The following is an 8526-nucleotide window of genomic DNA, read 5'->3' on the forward strand; positions in this document are numbered from 1 at the left end:
TAAGACACACTCAAACTTGGACACTCTGCTGTTTAAAGATTAGTTTCAGTAAATACATGGTCACACTTTGATTTCTTTTCAACATTTCACTTTCCATCACCCAATAATTTTCAACAAATAGCCTTGAACAGCTGTCTTAGGTTAGGCTAACTAGAGCCACCAAATCGTTGGGGGTCTCCAGAAGATCGGCAGATGGAACCTTGCCTTCTAGTCTTGCATATACCATATAACGTTAGGTAAAGCTTTCAGATAGAACTTTTCTTAGGTAGATTTGCAAAGTAAAGCCTGAATAATGAGTTAAAAATCTAACCGGATTCTTGATTTTTGACTTTGATTGGATTTCCTTGCACCTCAAGGAAAATGACTGTTAGAGCTGTTCTTGATGTCTTTCACCCAGACTTGGAAAGAGCATCATGAAAAAAGAGTACCCTTTTGGAAACTACGCACACAACATATTTTTCCTAATAGGTGTGAAGAATGGCTGCTATGCATAAATGATTGTTGGAAAATAATTCTCTGTAAAACATGACTTAACAAGCAACGCCATTCACCACTGTACTCATTTCCAATATCCAGAACAACCATGACACATCACATAGATGCCGATATTATCTGTTTGTTAGCTAATAAACCCCTCTTGGAAAAAATCCACAACTCTCAGCCCCGTAATTTTCATACCCAACAAATTGGAAAATAAAAGTTTTGAGAAAAAATTGATATTAGAAACATAGAGAAAGTCACCAAAAAAAAAAAAAAAATCAGGAGTCTTCAATAGAAAATCCTAAGTTGTAGCACCCTCCCAGGACAACCAGCTTTTCTCTAGTCAAGGGTAAAGTGAGGCAACCGAGACTAAGGGGACCCTACATCTGAACCTCAAGTACCACCATCAAACTGCAGTTTTGCAATCAAAAAACAAGGTACTTTGTGCCCCTCCAATGTTCACCATTCCCGGGGAACATCCCAAAGCTTTAAGTTCTCTCCATTCCCAGACCCTCCTTACCTGGAATAGTCTCACAGGGCGGCTGGGTACAGCTCCGGAGAAGCGAAGGACATTCGCAGGTGGTGGCTCCAGAGACTCAGGAACTCAAGCTCCAGCGCCCATCTCCTGGGCCGGAGATGTCAGCCGCCGGGTAAGGTGCAGACGGTGCGCACCTCTCCAACCCAGGAAGGTCCGCGAGCCGCGCGGCGCAGCCCACCCAGTGCCTGGGGGGCTGGCTTCCTAGTTTGACGTGAGAGCAAACTGCGTTAGTCCAGAGCCCTCCCTCTCCTGACCCCCTCCCGATTTCCTGACACTTTACTTCTGCTTTAAGTGATGGTTTAAACCTAGACCCAGCTTGTATTATAGGCTAAAAGGTAACTGTTTTTTCCCCATGCCTATTTCCACCTCCCCAAAGTCCAGGAGGCTCACCTTCCGGGCGCCTTCCCTCGCCCAGCTCTGAGCTGTGCGCAAACTTCTCCCGACTTAAGAGTCTTAATGCTCGCCCGCGTTCCCGCCCCACCCCCGGTCGCCTCCCCCGGGGCTGCAGAGGAGGTGGCAGCGGAATTGATGAGCGTCAGCCCCCCCGCCCCTGAACCCTCCTACCCCCGCCAGCCCCCTCCAGTCCCTGGAGAGGGAGGGGCGAGCAGGAGAGCTCCGAGCGCCTCGATGCCCGCCCCTCTAGCCCCGGCCCGCAAGTGGGGCTACGCCCGCGGCAGCTGCCCTGCTCGGGTCCCGGCTGGGGCTCACCCCACGGGTCCCGGAGACTAAAACGCGGCGTAAACACGGGGAGTGGGAGAGAGATTCGAGTTAGACCTTGGGTAGGGAGGAATGGGCGGGGGGCGACAGTCTGGGAGGGGGGGATTCGTAGCCAGTCCCCAGATGCAGGTTTCTGGGAGCCCTGTCCCTTCCCCGGAGGATGCAAATTCCGGAGGGAGCTGAGTTTCCAAAAGAACCTACACCCAGAAACCGTGCCACCCTGGCTCCTACAGCCACTACTCGGGGGACAGCACCACCTGAGAGCCTGTGGAGAGAGGGTCGGTAGTGAGCGAGGTAGTGAAAGTGGGATGAGGATGGGTGGGAAAACGCTTGGCTAGGAGCTGGGGTGCTGAGAGGAGGCAAGAAAAGGAGCCGGGAGACAGGAGGAAAGAAGAAGAACCATGGGGGTCCGGCAAACCCTGGGAGAGCGTTCGGAGTTGGAGAGCTGTCCGGAGCTGGGGGCGCAGGCTGCCTTTGGGGGAACAGCGCCCTCCACACAGGGGACTGATGGTGGGCACAGTAACCTAGGGTGAGTGAGCGCAGTGAGGACGGCGCTGGAAGACGGGGGTCTGGAGTGCCACACTTGGTACTGGGGACTGCGACTCCTCTCTCTTCCCTCCTAAAGCCCTGGATACCAGAAGGAACCCGGGACAATCCGATTCCAGGCAAGGCGCAAAAACCAGGCTGGCTGGAGCGCCCTGGGAGGCGGGCAAGTTGGTTCCAAGGACGCACAGCCCTTAACATCCTTTAGCCCACCTCTGGATAGAGCAAGGCAGCAGCGGACACTTTTTTTCTAACTCTGTTGAAGTGCTGTTGGGCTAAGAAAGCGGCATCTCGCGCGTCCCGGGACTGCAAAGTGGCTGTACACCATCCAGGTTACCGGGGGCTCCGCAAAAGAAGTGATGGTAACAACAACATATTAGGACGGGAAGAAAGCCAGACGGCAATACAGCACCCTTTTCCTGGTAGTTCGAGTCTCTCCTAAGCACTCAGGAGACAGAGGTTCTCTGTGAATGGGACTGCAACCTGCACCCACCCGTTCTCCGATCCCTTCCCTGGAGAGGTTAGTCACTATAGGCAAAAGGTGTGTGTGTCTCTGTCCTAGTTTGAGCTTCTACTCTGCATCCCAGGGGGGACTTCAAGGTCCCCACTTTTGTGTATGAGGGTGTCAGGGGACCCAATAGAAGACAGAGTTCGGGACAGAGCAGCTCTCTCACTAGACCTTCCAGGGGTTTTGTTTTTCCAGGCTCTCTCTTCCCTCCATAGCACCCCCCCTTTCTTCCCTGCCACCTCCAGTCTGGTGACCCAGAGGGCTGTGTGTGACTCACCATGTATTCAGACCCTACAGCACAGCCCCCCTGCAGGGGAATATTCTACTGTCCCTTCATTCCTGTTATCTAAATGGGAATGTTAGCAATAAAAAATGTGACTAGGAAAGGAACCCAGGCAATGGGAGAAGTATCTTGGAAGGAAACACACACACACACACACACACACACACACAAAATAAAAAAAAAAACACAAGAAACCTGAATTCAGGATTTAGATAAGAAATTCATTCTGTGCTTTGACATCTGTCCTGGGTTCAATAAATTCCTGCATCCCAGCTGCTACTAACCAGCCTATACCTGGCAATGCCCTCCCTTAAGAATTCTCTTTCAGAACAATAATTGCCCTTTTTTGGTTGTAAACAAGCAGAAAATTTACTAACATTGTGTATCTACTGTATTCAATTGCTGGGGGCCAACCTTTGAGAATTTCCTCATTGTAATCCCAATCATGGAAATAACATTGACTCAGAGAGATTTTTGCCGAGTGGAGGGTGCTGCTGTCCTCTGCATTGTGTGTCAGAGCAAGCACAGAGATTTTTCTGTTGGAGGTTAATCCTAGGGCATCCTACATCACTGACTGAAAATCAGTATTCCGAGAACAAAATGGGCTTGGTGGGGTAAAGATACTAAAGATGTGTGGGACATAGTCTTCAACCATAACTTAGAGACGAAGTCTAAAAATTAGTGAGAAAAATGGCATAAGTATGTTATAAACCCAAACTGATGTATAAGCATCCAAGACCTAGACTGATCCAAGTGCTAAATTTATTAGAGATAATATCCGGGGGAAAAGGAGAGTTTTTCTGTAGGCAGGAGATTTCAGGGACGGTGACATGGTATAGGTAGGATTAAAGATGAGACCCCTCTAGGGCCCCTGGGTGGCTCAGTTGGTTAAGTGACTGCCTGCAGCTCAGGTCATGATTCCAAGACCCTGGGATCAAGCCCCTTAAGGCGGGGGGGGGGGTACTCCTTGCTCAGTTGGGAGTCTGCTTCTCCCTTTACCCGCTACTCCACCTGCTTGTTCTCTCTCTCTCTCTCTCTCTCTCTCTCTCTGTAAAATAAATAGTTAAAAAATCTTTTTAAAAAATGAGACCCTCCTGTCTTTCAAGAAGACAAAATTAGCTTTATCAGTATCAGATGTTTATTGACACCAAAAGGGTCTCCACCTGTTAGAAGCACTTGGGATTTACTGAAATGTAACTCTACTGCTGTCTTACCAGTATCAAAATATTTTCTATGTAGGAACACTGTTGTAGATCCTTGGAGAGTAAATATTAACCTGGGGATGATCTAGTAAGAGTAATAAGCATTTTTGGAAATGGCATGAGACCTATTCATGGGTTCTGAAATCAATGTAATGGGCACAAGCTATATTTTAAAAATGACATGGAATAGAAAATTATAGAGTTTATCTCCTGTGACAGGTGTGAGCATAGTTTTTTGAAACTTAGTTTTGTACTAAATATGTATATGTGTACAGACATGCAAAGTAGAGTATATTTCTGTTACTCACAATCGAAAGAATCTTCAGATCCTTGGTTACAATAAACCATTCTTCAAATAGAATACCTTATATTTGCAGATAAACCTCTAAATGAATTTACTTCACATTCAGGGAATAAGCATCTTAAAATGTGGTGGCACACATTTCTGGTATTTTCACTTCTCACTTAGAACTTTAAAATTCTCTGTCTTATTGAGACGTGGCCTCCTCTGCCCCTCTTCTTTTTAAATGGTTTCCCCTTTCGGCAGATATTAATTTAGGGAGGATCCTGTTGTAGATCTTGTATTTCATGTTTGGATGCTAAAGAACAGCCTTTAGATGCAAACTCCACTTCAGTCCTCGAACCCTCCATTCTCATTGCGGAGGAAGTGAAGTCCTCCCCATTAACCTTAGAAAGGTTGTGTGACCTCTCAGCTCTGTTTCTCCAAAACAAAGGTCACTCATCTGCAAAGCCAGGGTTCAGACCGTATCACTTTATTGCCACTTATGGTTATTGAATCCAATGACTTTTCTATAAAATCATGATGTTTTTGAATTGCAGTGAGTAGAAGGAAGATTGCCCTTTTTGTTAAAAACTAACTTTACGGGGCACCTGGGTGGCTTGGTGGGTTGAGCCTCTGCCTTCGGCTTGGGTCATGGCCTCGGGGTTCTGGGATCGAGCCCCATGTCAGGCTCTCTGCTTGGCGGGGAGCCTGCTTCTCCCTCTCTCTCTGCCTGCTTGTGATCTCTCTCTCTCTCTGTCAAATAAATAAATAAAATCTTTAAAAAAAAAAAAAACAAACTAACTTTACCACAACTTGTTCTTGTATAATATAGTAATGTGGGGAGGTTATATTTTGAAGGGACTGAGAAAAGTCATGCATAGAAAAATGTGTCCATTTTGTTACATTTGGGGAAAAAAATCAGTTAACAGGATAACTGAATTAGGAATTTCCCCTCTTTTGAAAAGAAATTCAGAGAAGAAATTTCTGGCCTCTCTCAGGAATCCGATTTCTAGCTTTAAGTAACTCCCTAATCAAGGATTTTTCCTTGCATTGAAATACAGCCCAATCCCTCACACGTATATGCAGGCAATTTAATGCATGCTTAATTATTATCTATGTCACAATACATTGGGGCTGTCACTCATGGGAGACCCCAAAATATATGTAAACTGCAGCCCCTACTCTCAAGGAACCCACAATCTGTTTGAGGGCATTTGTTTCTTCTTCTTGTAGCCTCTTTCCAAATAGACAACAGCTGGTGATTATCTTTTATATATTACCCTTCACAGATTTAAAGACCTCACCCTGACAGAGAGAATAATAATTTACCTGGGTGAAAAATAAATATTTTCCTTTTGAAACCATTTGAACTTCCCCTGGATAGATCAAGCTCTCTTGAGAGTAGTCTTCTGCTTCGATTTTCCGCCTTTTTTCCAGAAAGAGGAGCTGATGCACTTGTAAGTCTCTCTCCCCTTTTCATCTTTCAAAGGTGTAACACAGTTGTGTTTCTCTACAGAATATGTCTCCTGGCAGGGGGAAAAAAATTCTGCTTAAACTAGGAAGTGTCTTTCTAGATTGTACTTGCATAAACTTCACTTGAGTTAACTGTTAACTTTATGAATAAATAAGTCCAGGTTGGGGGCAGGTGTGGCAGGGTCATACAGCATTCAGTAGTAGCAATGGACACTAACTATTTCATCTTTGATGAAGCTGGGAAATATCCAGATACTTTCTAGCTTCCAGAGAGAATTCTAGAGGGAAACTCAGGAACCAGGAGAAAAACTGCAGAAGTGTATCAGTGCATATATCCATTCAGTAATTCACTGAATACCTAATGAATAATTGAGTTTTTAAAAGTTTACATTCTAGTTGAAGGTGGAAAGAGATAATAAACAAAATAAGAATAACTTGTTGATTTCAGATACCGACAATGTTATACAGATCACAGACAGAGGACTGAGAGGCAGGCATGGGTCACTGATGCCCTAGAAGGCTCAGGGAAAGCCTTCCCTGAGCTGCCGTGTGAGGGAGAAGGAGCCAGTCCTTCGGAGCTCCCTTGTAAAATGCTCATACAGTGCTATTTCACCCTCCCCCCAATTAAATGAAAGCAAATACCACTGGGGTCTGGAATATACTCTTTTTGTAACTGTGTGTGTGTATCTGTGTATGCCTCTGTCAAGTGCTTTCTGTAATATAGTCGTATTTAGCCTGTGATCAGGAGTCTGAGACATGGGAGGTTTTCAGCTTGCATTAAGTGGATAGATAGTGGAAATTTCAGTACTTTGGGGGCTGGTCCATATGAGGTTAAATCAGGAGAGGACCCTCACCTAGCAGTAGACTTTTAACTTGGATTGTCTTGGGATATGTTGGCTGAGTGCTAAAATACAAGACAATATACAACTTGCCTCAGAACTAAAGCAAAATTTGACTTGTCTTTAAAATCTACTATTTTTAGGTTTCCATTTTCTGATTAAAAATCAATAGCTTTATTGATTTTTGTTTTATTGAACATGTACCACCTACTCTATGCTAGGCATTGTATTAATCATTTTAATGCATTATCTCATTGTAATTTTGTGAAGTAGGTACAGTTATTATCCCTATTGTACCGGTGCAGAGACTGATGTTCAATGGGTTAAATGATTTGATTCTATGAAATGATTCTAACACAGGCAACATATATATTAATTTTGCATATATACTAATATATATTGGACTAACCTTGGTTTAGTAATTACTCAGCACAGATTTATATATATTTATTGATTAAAAATAGTGAGGCATAAGATTATTTTAATAGGCAATCCTGTACAGATTCACATATTTTTTAAATGACTGACAAAAAAATCTTTTGACAAATAATTTCTGTTTCAGCCAACCACAGACTGAACACCTAGCCATCTGAATTACAGGGGATTTTTGCCTTCTAGGCACAGTATAGTCTAATAGAGGAATCAAACCATTTAAACAATTAATAATAATTCAAATATCTGAAGCAGAAGTATGTTCCAGTGCCCTGGGAGCTCAGAAGAGAGGGGATTAATTCTGCCTGGGAAGAGATTTGTTTTTACTAGGTATCGTCTCTCTGAAACCTAATACTCTGGCACTAACAGACTCTGTTGTGGGTGGGTAAGTGTTAGAAACACCGAGCTTTACGTGACCCGGAAATAGAATTTTCCTTTCTTGGTATAAAATAAGAGGTGACATTTTAAATTACGTGGTAAATATACATGAATGAAATCACGTAACAGTAGAATATATTGTCCACACAACTTCTCTTTGATTACTGTATTTAACTATAACAGATTCTTTCCAGTTCACAGTTTAAGCAAAAATGTTATTTTGATGATAATTTGCAAGGCCAGGACATGTAAAGGATAGAAAATGAAATGAAATCGGGCTAAAACACTGAGAAAAAAGATATTTAAAGGCAAAATAAAAACAGGGAGAGGAACAATTGGCCCAGTTGCTAAAGTTGAGGTCTTAAACGCACGACAATGTTTTTATAGGATTTGGAATCTGCTGCCCCACCAGCCCCAGTCCCGGGTGGCAGAAGACCAGGGCAGACCACCGAGACACCGTTTTCTCCAGCGTGAAGAATCCGATGGACGGCTGTAGGTCAGGTAGGCCTCTCTAATTTCCTAAAATCCCGATTCCCTGAAGGAGAGGCCCATGGTAGGCATCTATACAAACTTCAAAAATTGATTTTGATTGCATGCGTTTTTCAGCGAGGGAAGATGATAACAAGGGTGCACGCATGTTTCCAAGGTGGAAACTGATAAGATAAAGGAGACTTTCAGCATAAAGAGAAAGACCATGACCGGGAGCAAGGATTCACACAGAGGAAGGGGCTAGGAGATCAGGTATTTCATCCCTGGGGTGATTCTTAAGCTACCTTAGTCACCGAGGTTGTTGTTCTTAAAAATTGACTACAGAGTACTAATTTGATTATAGATCACTAGATACAGCAGG

General features: G+C 44.1%; 1 long non-coding RNA gene across 1 annotated transcript in view; it reads left to right on the forward strand.

The window, feature by feature from the left end:
* LOC106004100 overlaps positions 1–8178 on the forward strand; it is a 48236-nt gene extending 40058 nt beyond the window's left edge. Inside the window, exon 3 of the long non-coding RNA XR_001176962.2 lies at positions 8064–8178. This is a non-coding gene — a long non-coding RNA (uncharacterized LOC106004100). The remainder of the gene's footprint in view (positions 1–8063) is intronic.
* Positions 8179–8526: the final 348 nt, after the last annotated feature.

Source organism: Mustela putorius, unplaced genomic scaffold, assembly GCF_011764305.1.
Source record: "Mustela putorius furo isolate JIRA1106 unplaced genomic scaffold, ASM1176430v1.1 tig00003845_pilon_pilon_pilon, whole genome shotgun sequence".
Lineage (NCBI taxonomy): Eukaryota > Metazoa > Chordata > Mammalia > Carnivora > Mustelidae > Mustela > Mustela putorius.